At 48.1% G+C, this 16,143-nt stretch overlaps 1 long non-coding RNA gene across 1 annotated transcript; it reads left to right on the top strand.

The window, feature by feature from the left end:
• Nucleotides 1-2,991: 2,991 nt before the first annotated feature.
• On the top strand, nucleotides 2,992-15,967 carry LOC117082621. The gene is made up of 3 exons (XR_004436711.1): nucleotides 2,992-3,052; nucleotides 11,271-11,393; nucleotides 15,680-15,967. It is a non-coding gene; the product is annotated as an uncharacterized LOC117082621 (long non-coding RNA).
• The last annotated feature ends 176 nt before the right edge of the window (nucleotides 15,968-16,143 follow it).

Here is a 16,143-nt window from a genome sequence, read left to right on the forward strand (position 1 = left end):
TATGATGTTCCTGCCAAGAGAGTAGTGGCTGTACAGCCACCCTGTGATATTTCTCTGAATATTCAGGGAAACAAAGGACGACAGTAACCCAAATCTCCCAAAAAGCGTACACCCATTGTATGATATGGTTCCTAATATCCGGAGGTGCAGAGGATGGTATTGGTTCTCCGATCGCAGGCTGTTTACACACAACCTAGAAAATTGTTCCTAATATCCTGAATAAAAGAGACTGCTAATAATGGACACACATTGCAGGGGGGAGTAATTGGCTCTTACGATCCACATCGCTGGGGGTGAGACCCTCCCCGCGATATGGGGAGTAATAGCAACCCCCTCTTTCCACTGGCTATTACGATCCACATCGCAGGGCCTTTCAGGACACCAACCCTGCCCCAACCTTGACCCAGACAGTGGGTGTCATGGGACTACCTCAGGGTGGGTGGCAGCTCAGCTCGAAGGTATCCCTGCTGTCAAAGACCAACTGTTCCTGCTAGTTTGAATCTGGCCACAGGGTCTCTCTTGGTGAGACAGGTGACCATGAGGCAGACACCCTGAAATCTAGCACGACAGAGCTCAACGCCCCATGAGAGGCACCATAGCACGCAGACTTTGCAGACATACTAGCGAAGGCCACAGCAGGCCCTGAGTGAGGAACAAGCTGACCAAGATCCTGGGGTTCTGCCACACAGCCCTTAAGCCAGGGACTGGAAACAGTTTCCCTAAAGAGCCAGGAGTAAGCATTTTCAGCTTTGCCAACTGATCTTTGCCTCAAGGATGTAACTCTGCCATGGCTGCACCACAACAGTCTTCTGCAGGTGGCCTGTGAAGAGATGGGCATGACTGCAGCCCCATCAAACTTTACTTATGGACATGGAAGCTTCTCAGTGTCATGAAGTGTTAGTTTTTTATTTGTTCAACCATTTGGAAATGTAAAATCCATTCTTGATTCATGGGCCACAAGAACAGGCAGGGACAGGCTGCCCCTGGCCGACCTCTGGAATGAGCTTAGAGAAGGAAATGACAGGCTGGGCCAGCGCAGACTCCTTACAGTGGATTCGCTGCAGGAGGGTCCTTCTTAGCAACCACTTCTCATCCTTCATCTTGGCTTCAGATGCAGTTCAGGTGGAGAAAGAGAGAACAGAACTGGCCTCAGCAATAAGAAGGAAGGAGATGCGGGGTCAAGCAGACATGTGGATCCATCACACTCAACATTCACACCAAGCGGAGCACAGGCAGGACCAGCCCGGGGGGAGGCCAAAGTGGAGGCTCTCTGGGGTGGGGGACCTCTGGGTGGGCAAGATTCTCTACCTAAAACTCACATAGAAGATCTACACAGCAGTAGTTACAGAAAACACACACTAAGAAAAAGGCCAAACTAAAAATAGGACACTAAGTTTGGCCAAACGAGTCTCACAAGTCAGTAGGTAAAAAAGCCCAGGGGGGCCCACCAGAGGAGCTGGGGTCGGTTCCTGCCTGCAGTGGGTCTGGGACACCCCATTCCCATAGATGAGGACCCAAGCTTAGGGGAGGAAGCTGTCAGAGTCACCCAGTTAGCTGTTCAGAGCTGGAGCCACTCCAGTCTGGCGACAGGGTGAGACTCCGTCTCAAAAAATATATATATATATGTATATATATAATATACATTTAAAATTATTACATGTAGATAGTATTTGAAGTCATGGGACTGACTGTAGGTAGAAACAAGAGAAGGCAAGGAAAGTTTTTATATTTATATTCATATATAATTATATAAAATTAATGTACATAATTATAACATATAAATATATCATATAGGCTGGGCACAGTGGCTTACACCTGTAGTCCCAGCAATTTGGGAGGCTGAGGTGGGCAGATCACCTGAGGTCAGGAGTTCAAGACTAGCCTGACCAACATGGAGAAAACCCCATCTCTACTAAAAATACAAAATTAACCAGGCATGGTGGTGCGTGCCTGTAATCTCAGCTACTCAGGAGACTGAGGCAGGAAAATCACTTGAACTCGGGTGGTGGAGGTTGCAGTGAACCCAGATCGCATCATTGCACTCCAGCCTGGGCGACCAGGGTTAAACTCCATCTCAAAATAAATAAATAAATAAAATAAAAAATATATATTTATGTCTAAATATATAATTATAATCCATAGATGTATATATAAATATACATTTATTATGAATTTATTAATATATACAATATGTTTATTTCTGAGACAGGGTCTGGCTCTGTCACTCAGGCTGGAGTGCAGTGGCACTATCATAGCTCATTGGAGCCTTGAACAGATGGCTCAAGCGATCCTCCCACCTCAGCCTCCTGAGTGGCTAGGATTGCATGCACACACCACCATGCCTAGCTAATTTTAAATTTTTTTTGTAGAGACAAGGTCTTCCTTTTTTGCCTAAGCTGGTCTTGAACTCCTGGGCTCAAGTGATCTTCCTGCCTCAGGCTTCCAATGTGTTAGACGTGGGCCACTGCATCTGGTCTAACGCATTTTTAAATTTGCGCATGTATATTATTAAATGTTTTTTAAGTACTGAATGTGTTGAACAACCAACTTGCAGAATTCCCGAACAATGGACAGTCAATTCTCATGTCCTGGTTCAAATCGCCCCAGCACACCACGGCTAGAAACCTTTCAGCCAACTTCCACTTATGTCTCCCGGGGCAGGACAATGTCACTTGGCCAATCCCCACTAAGAGGGACTCTGGAAAGGCAAGAAATTATTCTGTTCTCAATAATGGAATGTGACCAGGGAGAAGGTAGCTGGGAGGACCAGCTGAGCCCTCCAACCAGCAGCATCCACCATTGACAAACTGCCCTAGAGCTACACCGTGCTGGGCATTTGGGGCACTGTTATGAGCAAGAGTTTCCATTTTTCTTCTCATGGGACCTTCATGCTAGTGGCAAGAGACAATTTTTTTTTTTTTTTTTGGAGACAGAGTTTTGTTCTTGTCACTCAGGCTGGAGTGCAATGGTGTAATCTCAGCTCAATGCAACCTCTACCTCCTGAATTCAAGCAATTCTCCTGCCTCAGCCTTCCGAGTAGCTGGGATTACAGGTATGCACCACCACGTCTAGCTGATTTTTGTATTTTTAGTAGAGACAGGGCTTCACCATGTTGGCCAGGCTGGTCTGGAACTCCTGAGCCACTGCACCCAGCCAAAGGGGAGATTTTAAATCAGTAAGTATAATTGTGATGAATGCCAGAAAGAAGAATGTGTGTGATGGGGAGGGGACCTAAGTTATTGTCTCATATTTTAACACTTTCATAGGCAATAACTAAAAACTTAGAAGCTTGAAACAACACACACCTTTAAGCCAATTTTGGCAAGCTAGGAGTTGAGCACATTTTAGTGGGTCCTGTGCTTGGGATCTCACGCTAAGCAGCTGGGCTGCATCCTCATCTGAGGCTCAACCAGGGCAGAATCCATTTCCAGGTCTGCTGAGGTTATTGGCAGAATTCATTTCCTCGGACCCGCTTGGCAAGGGTCCAGCTTTTTGCTTCCTTGCCTACGGGGCCCCTCCAAAGGTCCTTTCTCAGCACAGCATCTCCCTCCTGCAGCACCTGCAGGCAAAACCTCTCTCCAGTGTGCAAAGGTGATGCACTCTGACAGTGACATCCCATTGCTTTTGCCAGGCTCCATGGGTTAAAAGACAGTCACCGGTTTTGCTCGTACCCAAGGTCAGGAAGACTACACAAGGGCATAGGTCATTGGGGGGTCAGTCACTTTAGGATGTGGCTGCCACCACTGAATTTGGTGAGACTTTAAGGGTTGGTAGGAGCTGGCCAGGTACAGGGGTGAGGGTGTGTCAGGCAGGGGTGAGGGCATGGAGGGGGATGCAAAGGCCTGCACCCTAGAATGTCCTTTCACTCCCTGAGGTTTTGTTCTCCTGATCCCTGAGTACATCCCAGAACACGGTGGGGCCTTAGCAGGGGAGAGGTAGGGAAGCATGTGTTGTTCATCCGGGGACCTTGTTAGGCAAATCAGATTAGGGGCCAGGCTTTCAGTGGTGGGTGCGAGTGTGGGAGTGATGAGTGTGTAGGTGTGTGTGGGAGTGATGAGTGTGTAGGTGTGTGTGGGAAGAGCGATGTTTTGGCCCACGGAAAATTTCAGATGCTTCCCTTTGTCCAGCTGGGGCTTTGGGAAAGGTGAGGGCTGGGCATCTGACTGGGATGGATGTCTCTGGCAGGCAGCAGAGCATGTGGATGGTTTGTGAAGCCAAAAAGGGCATGAGATTTCCTGTGGCAGTGCCCACTGCAAATGGAAGGGCATTTGGCCTGAGCCCAGACATATACAAGTTGGGCAGAGAAGGGGGTGGGTCCCCGGTACCCACAGAGGAGCAGCTATGGAGGTCCAGGAAAATCAAGGGTGTGGGGGCACATGATGCAGGAAGCTCAAATAAGATGAGGAAAGAGGTTTTAAGGACGATCAGGGCTGGGCACAGTGGTTCATGCCCATAATCCAAACACTTTGGGAGGCTGAGACGAGAGGACAGTTTGACGCCAGGAGTTTGAGACCAGCCTGGGCAACATAGGGAGACCCCATTTCTATAAATAAATGCACTAGTACTTGGCATTTCAGGCGGGGAACAGCAAACACATGAAAGCTCTGAGGCAGGAAAGGGAAGTGATTAGTGCTCGCTCCTCGTTCCTTTATCAGACCTTAAAGAGATGCAGAAGAGACATTTCAGGTACTCCTTGGCCGAGCTGCTTCAGGGAAGGCCTAAGTTCGCTTCTACTTCCCATCTATTACTTTTTTTTTTGGAGACAGAGTCTCACTCTTTTGCCCAGGCTGGAGTGCATGCAGTGGCAGGATCTCAGCTCACTGTAACCTCCACCTCCCGGGTTCAAACGATTCTCCTGCCTCAGCCTTCCTAGTAGCTGGGACCACAGGTACACGCCATCACGATCGGCTAAGCTTTTGTATTCTTAGTAGAGACGGGGTTTCATCTTGTTGACCAGGCTGGTTTCAAACTCCTGGCCTCAAGTGATCCACCTGCCTCGGCCCCACAAAGTGCTGGGATTACAGGCGCAAGTCACCGCGCCCAGCCCTACTTCACTCCTAACGCCCACCATACGTGCTTCCAAATGTTTGCTGAATGACAAGGTGAACGAGTGAATGGGACTACGTGACTTCGGGCAGCAGGCAATCCTATTCCTTGGACCTCAGTTTCCCTTTTAGGAAAGCAAGCCTGTTTCTCGCTCTCTGCCCTAAAAGCCTGAGTTCTGGGCTTGAGATGAGCGCCTCCTGTAGAGCAGACTCCAGGTGGACGTTGAGCTGGGTCTTCTAGGAGGCCAGGATCCGGCCAGCTCTTGGGTCCGGTCCTCCCCGCGGAATCCGGTACACCCAGTCCCAGCGCCGCCCCGCCCAACTTCCCTTTGTTCCCCCAAGCCGCGCCCCTCTGCATAGCTCGTTTCCCATTGGCCGGGGAGCGGGGCGGCGGGCGGAGGGAGGGGTCGTGTGCGCCTGTGCGTTGTGTGTCCCGGCCGCAGCCCCGAGCCAGCTGCAGCTCCTTGATTCGAGCCGGATCCTGAGCGGGGAACACTGGCTGAAGCTGCGGCGGCGGCGCCGGCGGCCACGCCCCGGGCTCCATTGTTGAGGCTACCCCGGCTCTGTCGGCTGCTCAGCTGCGCTCCAGTCGGCCCAGGCGCCGCAGCGAGGAGCGAACGCTGCGAGGCGGCGGCCTGAGGTGAGACGGCTCGACGGGCGACGGGGTCCCTGCCCCGGGCATGGCGGCTACGAGCTGGGCCCCGCAGGTTCCGGGGTCGGGATCCGAGGTCCGTGCGCCTGGGCTTTGTCTCGGCCTCGGGTGGCACCGAGGGCTTCGCACCTGCTGCAATACCGCGTGGGCCCGCGCGGGGTCCTGGTCGCCCTGCGGGTGAGGGCCGGTCCCCACTGCTCCCCGGCTCCTCCCGTCTGCCGCGGAGGGGACTGCATGGACCTGGGCGCTGGCTTCTGCCCGGTCCCCCCCGCGGCGTGGTTGGTCCCCGCGTGCGGCAGAGGGGGCCCTGCGAGGACTCACTCGTGGGGCGGGAACCGCGTCACCGTGAGTGGGAGACTCCGCCGCCCTCCCTGGCAGTGACACTGCTTCGCCAGACTCACCGAGGGGACTGGGTGGACCCTCGTACTAGGGGGTCCGTGACTCTGGGCGGGGGCTCTTTCCGGGCCCCACATAACGGCTGAGTGTTTTGTCACCTATACAGGTGGCTGCGTGGACCCGCGCGCGTGGGTCCTGGCCGTCCTGCTAGTGGGGCTGTGCGCCGCCCCGTGGCTCGTCTGGGTCGACCCCGCCAGAGACGCGCGTGTAGTGGGGGTCCGTGTGCGGGGGAAGTGGTTGGTGGGGGCGCACTGCCCCGGCCCCGTGATTTATCCTCTCACATCCCCGGCGGGAGGAAGCCAGAGGTGCGGGCCTAGGGCTGTCGCGCAGCTGCCCCACCGACCTCTGCCCTGGCCGGCGGGTCCCGGGGGGCGACGGGCTGTCACCGCCCGTCCCACCGCCGCGCTTCCTGCTCTGGCCCCGGGCTGGGCTCTGATTGGAGGGAGCAGGGCCCTTCTGCCTGGCGCTTCTTGATTTCTTCCGTTAGTAATGGGAAGAAAAAAAAAAGTGAAAGGCAGATTGAACTTTATAGCTCTCAGCGCCTGGAGAGTGGAAGAAACTCTCCCAAGAATTTGGCGGGCTGGAAAGTGCGTTTCAAGCAGGAGCATCCACACCCACGGAATGAGGCCAAGGCAGTTACAGTTAGAGGTCAGATTTATGAGGGGAGAGCAATGGTGAGGTCCGTGGGTGGGGAGACTCCGACTTCAGCTTGATGGGAAGACCTGATGCTGCCCCTCAGACGCGTATTTCTCAACCACCGAAGAAAGTGGAATCACTCCTTAGTGAATGCTTTCATCAAACTTTTGAAACACCTGTAATGTCCCAGGAAGCAAAATCGAACTGGACAGTTTTCCCCTTTTAAGAGTGTTAAACGTCCCGGAGACAAACAGCTGAAGGCTCAAGGAGTCCAAGTACTCACCCTGAAGTTCCTTCTGAACAAGAGATGGTGTATAAGTAACAGGCATACGAGACAAAACTGAACTAATCACCGCAGCTGTGGTTCCTAGCCCTGTAACACGTCATGCAGGCCCTTTTGCCTTCTCTGCCCTCAGCTGTCCCAGACCCCAAGGCTACAGCCCACCTCCAGTCATCAGCTCCTGCCGACCCATTGCTATGAACTCTGTTTCAGTCGCTCCCTTCTCTCTGAAGTTTTGCTTGTTCTCCTGAAGTCCTGGTCTTTAAGAGCTTATGATCTGCAGCGACAGATTGGCTTTGGGCAGTACATAGTTAACTGTAGCACAGCTTGAAAAATGCTCTGATAGAGGTGGGCAGGCAGTTTCTACATGCGGGTAAGTGCGAGGTCCTTTTTCAATACCATGAAACCAAGTATTCATGCTATTTAAAATCTGCAATTCTTTGACTCTCCAGAGGGTTTTTAGATTAATTTTTTTTTCGATTACTTCCTAGTGTTTGTTGCATAGTTCAGAGTACTTGATGAAAACTCACCACGTAGGCTGGGTGCGGTGGCTCACTCCTGTAATCCCAAGACTTTGGGAGGTCTAGGCAGGCGGATCACTTGAGGTCAGGAGTTCGAGACCAACCTGGCCAACATGGTGAAACCCTGTCTCTACTAAAAATACAAAAATTAGTTGTGCGTGGTGGTGGGCGCCTGTAATCGCAGCTACTCAGGAGGCTGAGGCAGGAGAATAGCTTGAACTCAGGAGGCGGAGGTTGCAGTGAGTCGAAATGGCTCCACTGCACTCCAGCCTGGGCCATAGAGCGAGACTTCGTCTCAAAACAAAAACAAAAACAAAAACAATGCACTGGGTCTACCTCCGGCTCTGGAATTTTCCTGGAAGGCCTTCTCTTCTGGGCTTCATTTTTCTCACTTTTGAGGATTGTAAACTACATAATTTCCAAGAATCTTTGCCCTACACCTTTAATTCTTTCAAGCAAATATAGCAGAGAAAAACTCTCTTCCCGGCAATGGTGTAAATAATGGAAGCTTTTGAAAATGTGAATTCTAAAGTGGAAGTTCTTTTTCTTCTTCCTCTTTGTTTCCTTTTAAATGAGTTTAGTTACATGAGTATATACTTTAACTCAGAGTTAAGGACAAGTATCTATGATGAAACCTTAAGCAGCTTTTTGGCAATATCTTGCATCTTCTTCACAATTGTGTTTTATGTGCAGCATCTTCACTATATCCAGTTGGCTTGTTTTTTCTCATTAATGGAGTTGTTGAGCTCAGAACTTTTCAGGAGCATTTTGTTGATCTTTTAAGTGTCATGTGAAATATGTTCAATTTAACATTTTATTTTGTTGAGTAAAATGGGAGTAAATGGAAATTTGAGAGTGCCTTGAGTAGATGTACTTGGCTTTGTGTAATGGCTTGAAGCATAGTTTAAAATTACCACTTGTGGCTGGGTGTGGTGGCTCACACCTGTAATCCCAACACTTTGGGTGGGCAAGGCAGGCAGATCACGAGGTTAGAAGATGGAGACCATCCTGGCTAACACGGTGAAACCCCGTCTCCAGTAAAAATACAAAAAAATTAGCTGCGTCTGGTGGCACATGTCTGTAGTCCCAGCTATTCGGGAGGCTGAGGCAGGAGAATCACTTGTACCCGGGAGGTGGAGGTTGCAGTGAGTCAAGATTGCACCACTGCACTCCAGCCTGGGCGACAGAGTGAGACTCCATCTTAAAAAAAAAAAAAAAAAAATACCACTTGTAAAATATTGCATCACATGTTGAATGACCTATAAAGGAGCTACAATTCTAAGGAATATGGTAATTAATTCTTTAAAATAGTCAGGCCGGGTGCTGTGGTTCACACCTGTAATGCCAGCGCTTTGGGAGGCTGAGGTGCAAGGATCACTTGAACTCAAGATTAGAAGCTGCAGTGAGCTATAATCATGCCACTGCACTCCAGTCTGTGTGATGGAGTGAAACCCTTTCTCTAAAAAATAAAAAGGTAAATAAATAATTTAAAAATAAAATACTAAACTCCTTTCCAATTTATCTGTTTGGTAAGGTGGGAATTTGATGTGCTTGAGTTTCTTAAAGCCACGTGTCTCTGTAGAAAGGAGACACAATTTTCTCTGCTATTCTAGTTATTTGGATGATTATAGGGATTAAAAACAGCCATTTGGTCAAGTCTTGAGCTACTGAATAACAATTCTTGCTTCACTCAGTAGGATTTTGCCTTTCTTTTGATTTGCATTCTTATCTTAATTTAGGAAAAGGTATTTGTTATATGCCCCATGCACTTTATTCTTTTGGGGAATCTGATCTTAGGAGAGGGCTTCAAAACGCGACCAGATTTTATGGTTTTCTAGATTTTATTAATGTCTTCATAAAACTTAGCTAGTTAATGGTGCTTCCATGTCGAGGTATTTTTCATTTAGAGTAGGCTTGATTTTTATATGAATTAAATTAAAGGAAGTCTCTCATGGAAGGGGACACATGGGTAAGGAGAAGTCAGAGGGTATACATATATATATATATATATGTATTTTTTTTGAGGCGGAGTTTTGCTCTGTTGCCCAGGCTGGAGCGCAGTGGCAGGGTCTCCGCTCACTGCAAGCTCCGCCTCCTGGGTTCACTCCATTCTCCTACCTCAGCCTCCCAAGCAGCTGGGACTATAGGCACCTGCCACCACGCCCGGCTAATTTTTTGTATTTTTAGTAGAAACAGGATTTCACAGTGCTAGCCAGGATGGTCTCCATCTCCTGACTTCGTGATCTGCCCACCTCGGCCTTCCAGAGTGCTGGGATTACATGTGTGAGCCACTGTGCCTGGCCGACAAAGGATACATTTTTGAGCTCTACATTTCAGAGTTCTTTTCTCTAGCCCTGGCCTGGGTCCCAAACAGGGAACTTAATTCACTCTATCACTGAAGTATACTCTTGATTTGATGCCATTGGTATGTTGTCCTAGAGATTTGCTGTGGCTGCTAGGAGTGTTTCATAGTTAAGAACTGATGCAACCTCTCTTTTGTCAGTTTATGAGTCTATAAACCATCTTGTTTCCTTCAGTATTATCTCCCTGGAACTGGAAGGTCAGAGATGAAGTTTTCTTAGATTCTAAGTCTCAGTCTTTGGTATCTACCTTTGTCTGTCTCCCATGTCACCTGCTGTTTTTTTCCCCCTGTTTTTCATTTTAATGTTTTTATTGGGTAAATGTCTATTATTGCAGGCTACCTCAAAACATTTTTGGATGTTGACAGGATATAAGTATGAATAATATGTAAAAGATAACTTATTCTAGTTCTTTTGAGCAGAGGATTTGGTTTTGCTATGTGGCCCTATTAAAGCTTTTGTGAAGTCCAAGTACTTTGTGAACTTCAGTTCCCTCACCTGTAAAATGGAGTTAGTTGTTAGTAATACCTGTTCTGCCTAACTCAGGAGATTGTTTTGAGGATGAAATGAAATCATGAATGTAATGGAATTTTGTAAATTTTAAATGAAATATTGTATTACCTAAGATTTTTTTTTTTAACGCCGTATTAAGAATGGAATGAAACTGGGTTTTCCTTTGAAATCCCAAATGTTTAATGTACAGAGAAGTTTTAATGTGTCTGTTGGGGAGCTTCATTAGGATTGTTTTCTATCTTTAATTGGCCAGTATTGTTTTATATTTTAGCATTTTTGGGGACCATCAACATTTGTGTTTCAGTTATCATTAATATTTTACAAAGTGATTGAATGTGCATGATTTAGTCTTTAACAATCTCTTCAATTATTTACATTCCCATGTAAAAAATGAAGTAATGAAGGTCCATGTAAATAACATTCCCATGCTTTAATGAAGCATAATTTCTTGACATTGCAGTTTCTAAGTGCCCTGTCTTGAGGTTGGGAGAGCTAAAGGGCAGTTAAAGGGCAGTCAGAAGTCAAGGTCAGCAAAGCATCACCTTTGACATTTGAAATCCAGCAGCAGGTATCACAGTGAACCCCATTCCAGCATCCAGGAAGTTTCTCTGCCCTGCCTCTCCTCCAGCCACCTCAGAATCTGTGTCTGCAGTGTTGGTCCTGCTTTCCTGTCTTTCCTCTGCCTTTTCTTTCTCTTCACCAACTTCTACCGAGTGCCTCTGATGTCCCAGACAGTGGCAGTGGGAGTACAAAGGCTAATAAACCCGGCCCTGGTCCTCAAAGAATTTATATTTTCTGTGCAGATATTAAGTTACAATGGCATATATAGTGTGACAAACATTGATACAGATTTCCTGTGAAGTTCAGAAGCACCGTCGTAGAAGCAGAGAAGCAGAGATGCAGAGGCAGCACTGGAGACTCACACATGGAGAGCTGGAGTTCTTGGTCTAGTGGGATAAACTGACCTGGACATCATTTCAGTGCAGCGGAGTGAGTGCTGGGATGGGCTCCCTCGGGGCATCTGGGGCTGGGTTTGTCTGGTGTTTAGTCTCCTGCCTGGTTCTTAGAGTTTATCAGTAAGATGAGCATTGGGAGGTTTCTAAGTGAAAGGAAAGGCAATCACTTACCTGAAACGTGAAATTTGTAGGTGTTCTGGGCCATTTGTAATTCACTGAATCTGTTTTGTCAGAGCAAGTCTATCATCTCTTTTGGATGGAGTGTGGTCAGCCCTGCCTTGCGATGTAAGGAAATCAGGAAACGCTTGTCAGGTGACAACACCGTGCCAGACACTCTTCTAGGGGTTTCCACATAAATCACTGTATTCATTTCTGTTACTGCTTTACCACATTTCCACATATTCCGTGGCTTAAAACAATTGAAATTGTATCATCTCACAGTTCTGTGGGGCAGAATTCTGATGTGGATGTCACTGGGCAAAAATCGCCATGTGGTCTGGGCTGCATTCCTCACTGGAGAATTGTTTCCAAGCACTTTTGGCCACATATAGTTCCTTGTGGTTGCAGGACTGAGGTGTCTGTTCCCTTGCTGGCCATCTGCTGGGGGCTGCCCTCAGCTCCTGAGGCCTCTATCTGGTCTTTGCACGTGGTCCCATCAGCTCAGGACTAGCTGGGCCAGAGACCTGGTCAGGCTCTCCAGTTCCCCTGTGTGCATTTCTCTTTTTCCACTCGGAGAAAGTTCTATGCCCTATTTTAAAATATTTTTTGAGATAGAGTCTCACACTGTTGCCCAGGCTGGAGTGCAGTGGCGTGATCTCAGCTCACTGCAACCTCTATCTCCCAGGTTCAAGTGATTCTCCTGCTTCAGCCTCCTGAGTAGCTGGGACTGCAGGTGCCCGTCACAACACCCAACTAATTTTTGTATTTTTAGTAGAGATGGGGTTTCACCATTTTAGCCAGGATGGTCTCCATCTCTTGATCTCATGATTCGCCTGCCTTAGCCTCCCAAAGTGCAGAGACTACAGGCGTGAGCCACCGCCTGGCCAGTTCTATGCTCTTAGAGGCTCATGGGATTCGATTGGACCTCCCTGGATAGCCCAGGATGCTCCCTCTAAGGCCTGTGGCAAAGCCCTTTTGCTTCATGAGATAGTCACAGGTTTCAGGGGTTGGAATCTCCCACCACTGTAGTAAGTTACCGATCCACTGACTACAGCAGCCTGGGAGGTGCTTTTCATTGCCTCTGGTTAACAGATACCAATTTTTGTTTTTTTTGGGTTTTTTTGCAAATTGTCAGGAACATGAAGATCCCCCTTTTTTTGAGACAGAGTCTCATTCTCTTGCCCGGGCTGGAGTGCAGTGGTGCAATCTTGACTCACCACAACTTCCACCTCCAAGGTTCAAGCAGTTCTCCTGCCTCAGCCTCCTAAGTAGCTGGGACCACAGGCAAGTGCCACCAAGCCCGGCTAATTTTTGTATTTTTAGTAGAGACGGGGTTTCACTATGTTGGCCAGGCTGGTCACAAACTCCTTCCCTTGGGATCTACCCACCTTGTCCTCCCAAAGTGCTGGGATTACAGGCGTGAGCCACCGCACACAGCCATGAAGATCCTTCCTAAATGAAAAAATCGTTCCTCTGACTTGATGTGTGTCTGTTGGTGAGATTGATAGCAGTGGAGACAGGTCCGTCAGAAATGGAGCTAAACTTTGTGTTTTGGAGTATTTTGATGGCCTGCCCTGATGATGTAAGTTTTGCTAAGAAGTCATTAGAGTAATTCCTCTACTGGAAGAAACACCCATATGGGGAAGTTGGGACCTTGCCTTTTCAAGTTTTACACAAAGGACTCTCCATGGGTGAAAAGGACATGATTCCAGGTCCATTTCTAGAACGGAAACAGCTGCATCAACCGAACAGCGATTCACATTCCTGAGTTTGAGAGAATCCGATTGTTTCAAGGCTGAAGCCAAAAGCCCAATAAACAATGTTTGTACCTTTATTCATAGTTAGGAATTAGGTGCATCCTGTGGTCAAGAAAACAACTGATGGTGGTCACCAAGTAGTTTAAAACCAAGCAGGACCTCATTTTATCATGTGGGTGTTTTTGAGTTTTAAATGAAGTTTTTATTTTCCCATGCAATAGATGACAAGCTCTGACTTGAAATACATTTCCTTTAATAAACCAGAATCTAGAGCCAGGCATGGTGGCTCACGCCTGTAATCCCAGTACTTAGGGAGGCTGAGGCGGCAGGATCCACTGAGATCAGCAGTTTAAGACCAGCAACATAGCAAGACCTCCACCTCTACCAAAAAAAAAAAATGCTGGATGTGGTGGTGCATACCTGTGGTTCTAGCTGCTCGGGAGGTTGATCACCCGATCCCAATAATTTGAGGCTGTAGTAAGTTAGAATTCCACCATGGCACTTCACCCTGGGCAACAGAGCAAGACCCTCTCTCAAACAAAAACAAAAAACCGTATCACTTAATATACTATTGTTGTTGGTCAAGTATCAGATTTTGTTTAAAAATTAAATACTCTTTTTTTTTTTTTTTTAAGATGGAGTCTCGCTCTGTCACCCAGGCGAGAGTGCAGTGGCGTGGTCTCAGCTCACTGAAAGCTCCGCCTCCTGGGTTCACACCATTCTCCTGCCCCAGCCTCCTGAGCAGCTGGGAGTACAAGCGCCCACCACCACGCCCAGCTAACATTTTGTATTTTTAGTAGAGATGGGGTTTCACCGTGTTAGCCAGGATGGTCTCGATCTCCTGACCTCATGATCCACCCACCTTGGCTTCCCAAAGTCTGGGATTACAGGTAAATACTCATTTTTAGCAAAGTTGTACAAGCATACATCTCTAAGAGTCAGAAATTGGCCGGGCGCGGTGGCTCAAGCCTGTAATCCCAGCACTTTGGGAGGCCGAGGCGGGCGGATCACGAGGTCAGGAGATCGAGACCATCCTGGCTAACACTGTGAAACCCCGTCTCTACTAAAAAATACAAAAACTAGCCGGGCGAGGTGGCGGGCGCCTGTAGTCCCATAGTCCCAGCTACTCGGAGGCTGAGGCAGGAGAATGGCGGTAAACCCGGGAGGCGGAGCTTGCAGTGAGCTGAGATCTGGCCACTGCACTCCAGCCCAGGTGACAGAGCGAGACTCCGTCTGAAAAAAAAAAAAAAAAAAAGAGTCAGAAATTAACAAGGCTTAGGACAAAACCCAACAATGCCCTACCTTACCCTTCTCCACCCTGTTCCCTGCTCCTTAGAGGTTACTGTGTTTATGTTTTAGCTGGTTCTTCTAGATTGTATGAAAGACAGGGAGATGTCCTACTGTGGAAGACTCCCCCCTCCTGTTGCCCACGTTTTTCTCCCCCATCCTCTCAGTATGATTATTGTGATAGTGAGGCCAGGCATGGTGGTTCATGACTTATCCCAGATTTTTGGGAGGCCGAGGCGGGCAGATCACTTGATGCCAGGAGTTGAAGGCCAGCCTGGCCAACACAGTGAAACCCCGTCTCTACTAAAAAATACAAAAATTAGTCAGTTGTAGTGTCGCACACCTGTAGTTCCAGCTACTCAGGAGGGTGAGGCACAAGAATTGCTTGAACCTGGAAGGTGGAGGTTGCAGTGAGCTGAGATTGCACCATAAGCTCAGATCACACCACTGCATTCCAAACTGGGTAACAGAGGTCGATGCTGTCTCAAAAAAAAAATTATCCTGATAGTGGGATACATAGTACAATAGTGTATCTATTTAGTATTCTTCCTGGTTTTTGGCCCAGAGATTCTAAAACCCTTGTAATTTCCTGAGCGATAGGAACATCATTGGTTATAATATTTGGTCTTAGGTTTCAATTCCTGACCCAAGAGCTTTTAAAACCTTTGGAATCTCTGGGGTGATAGGAGTGTCTTTTGTATGATAATGAGATGACAGGTGGCTTCGGACCCCTGGACAGGTTCAGAATTAGGGCTGGTTGCCAGAAAGATGAGTCATGAGTAAAGAGTTGGACATATCAGCCCCACCCCTACCTCTGGGAGGAGAGATGAGACAGGCTGGAGATTGAGCTAGTCATGGTGGCCAATGACTTACTCATGTCTATGTTATGAAAACTCCATAAATCCCTGTAAATATTGGGTTTGGAGAGCTTCTGCTTTGGTGAACTCATTTGGTGCTGGGGAGGTGGCACTTCCAGGGACGGCATGGGAGCCCCGACCTCTCTGCCCCGTGGTGTGCTCTGTGCGTCTCTTGCATTTGGCTGTTCCTGTGTTCTCTTCTTTGTAATAAACCGGTTAAGAGTAAGTGCCTGCCAAGCACTTTGCGTCTGTCACCTCAGGTGTTGTGGGCAGTTGACCGGTTGAAGAATGCATTGCTATTATGTGAGGAACATTGGCCTTTGAAAAAGCAGAACTGGATCCACGTTCTTGCCTGGTAACTGTAACTATCATCTAGTTTGTAAAGGGGAATGCAGTTCACTGAAAACTTCTTATGACAGTAGGGAAAGGATTGGGATGTCTGCATTGGTTTGTGTCACATAGGTCATATGAAAGAGCATTTAGGCTGGAGGGAGACTTTTCATCTCTCTAACTTTACTTTCACAAGACAATTCCATCATGATTTGAAGATTTTTTTTTTTTTTTTTTTTGAGACGGAGTCTCGCTCTGTCGCCCAGGCTGGAGTGCAGTGGCCGGATCTCAACTCACTGCAAGCTCCACCTCCCGGGTTTACGCCATTCTCCTGCCTCAGCCTCCTGAGTAGCTGGGACTATAGGCACCCGCCACCTCACCCGGCTAGTTTTTT

Source organism: Trachypithecus francoisi, unplaced genomic scaffold, assembly GCF_009764315.1.
Source record: "Trachypithecus francoisi isolate TF-2019V2 unplaced genomic scaffold, Tfra_2.0 Lachesis_group9, whole genome shotgun sequence".
NCBI lineage: Eukaryota > Metazoa > Chordata > Mammalia > Primates > Cercopithecidae > Trachypithecus > Trachypithecus francoisi.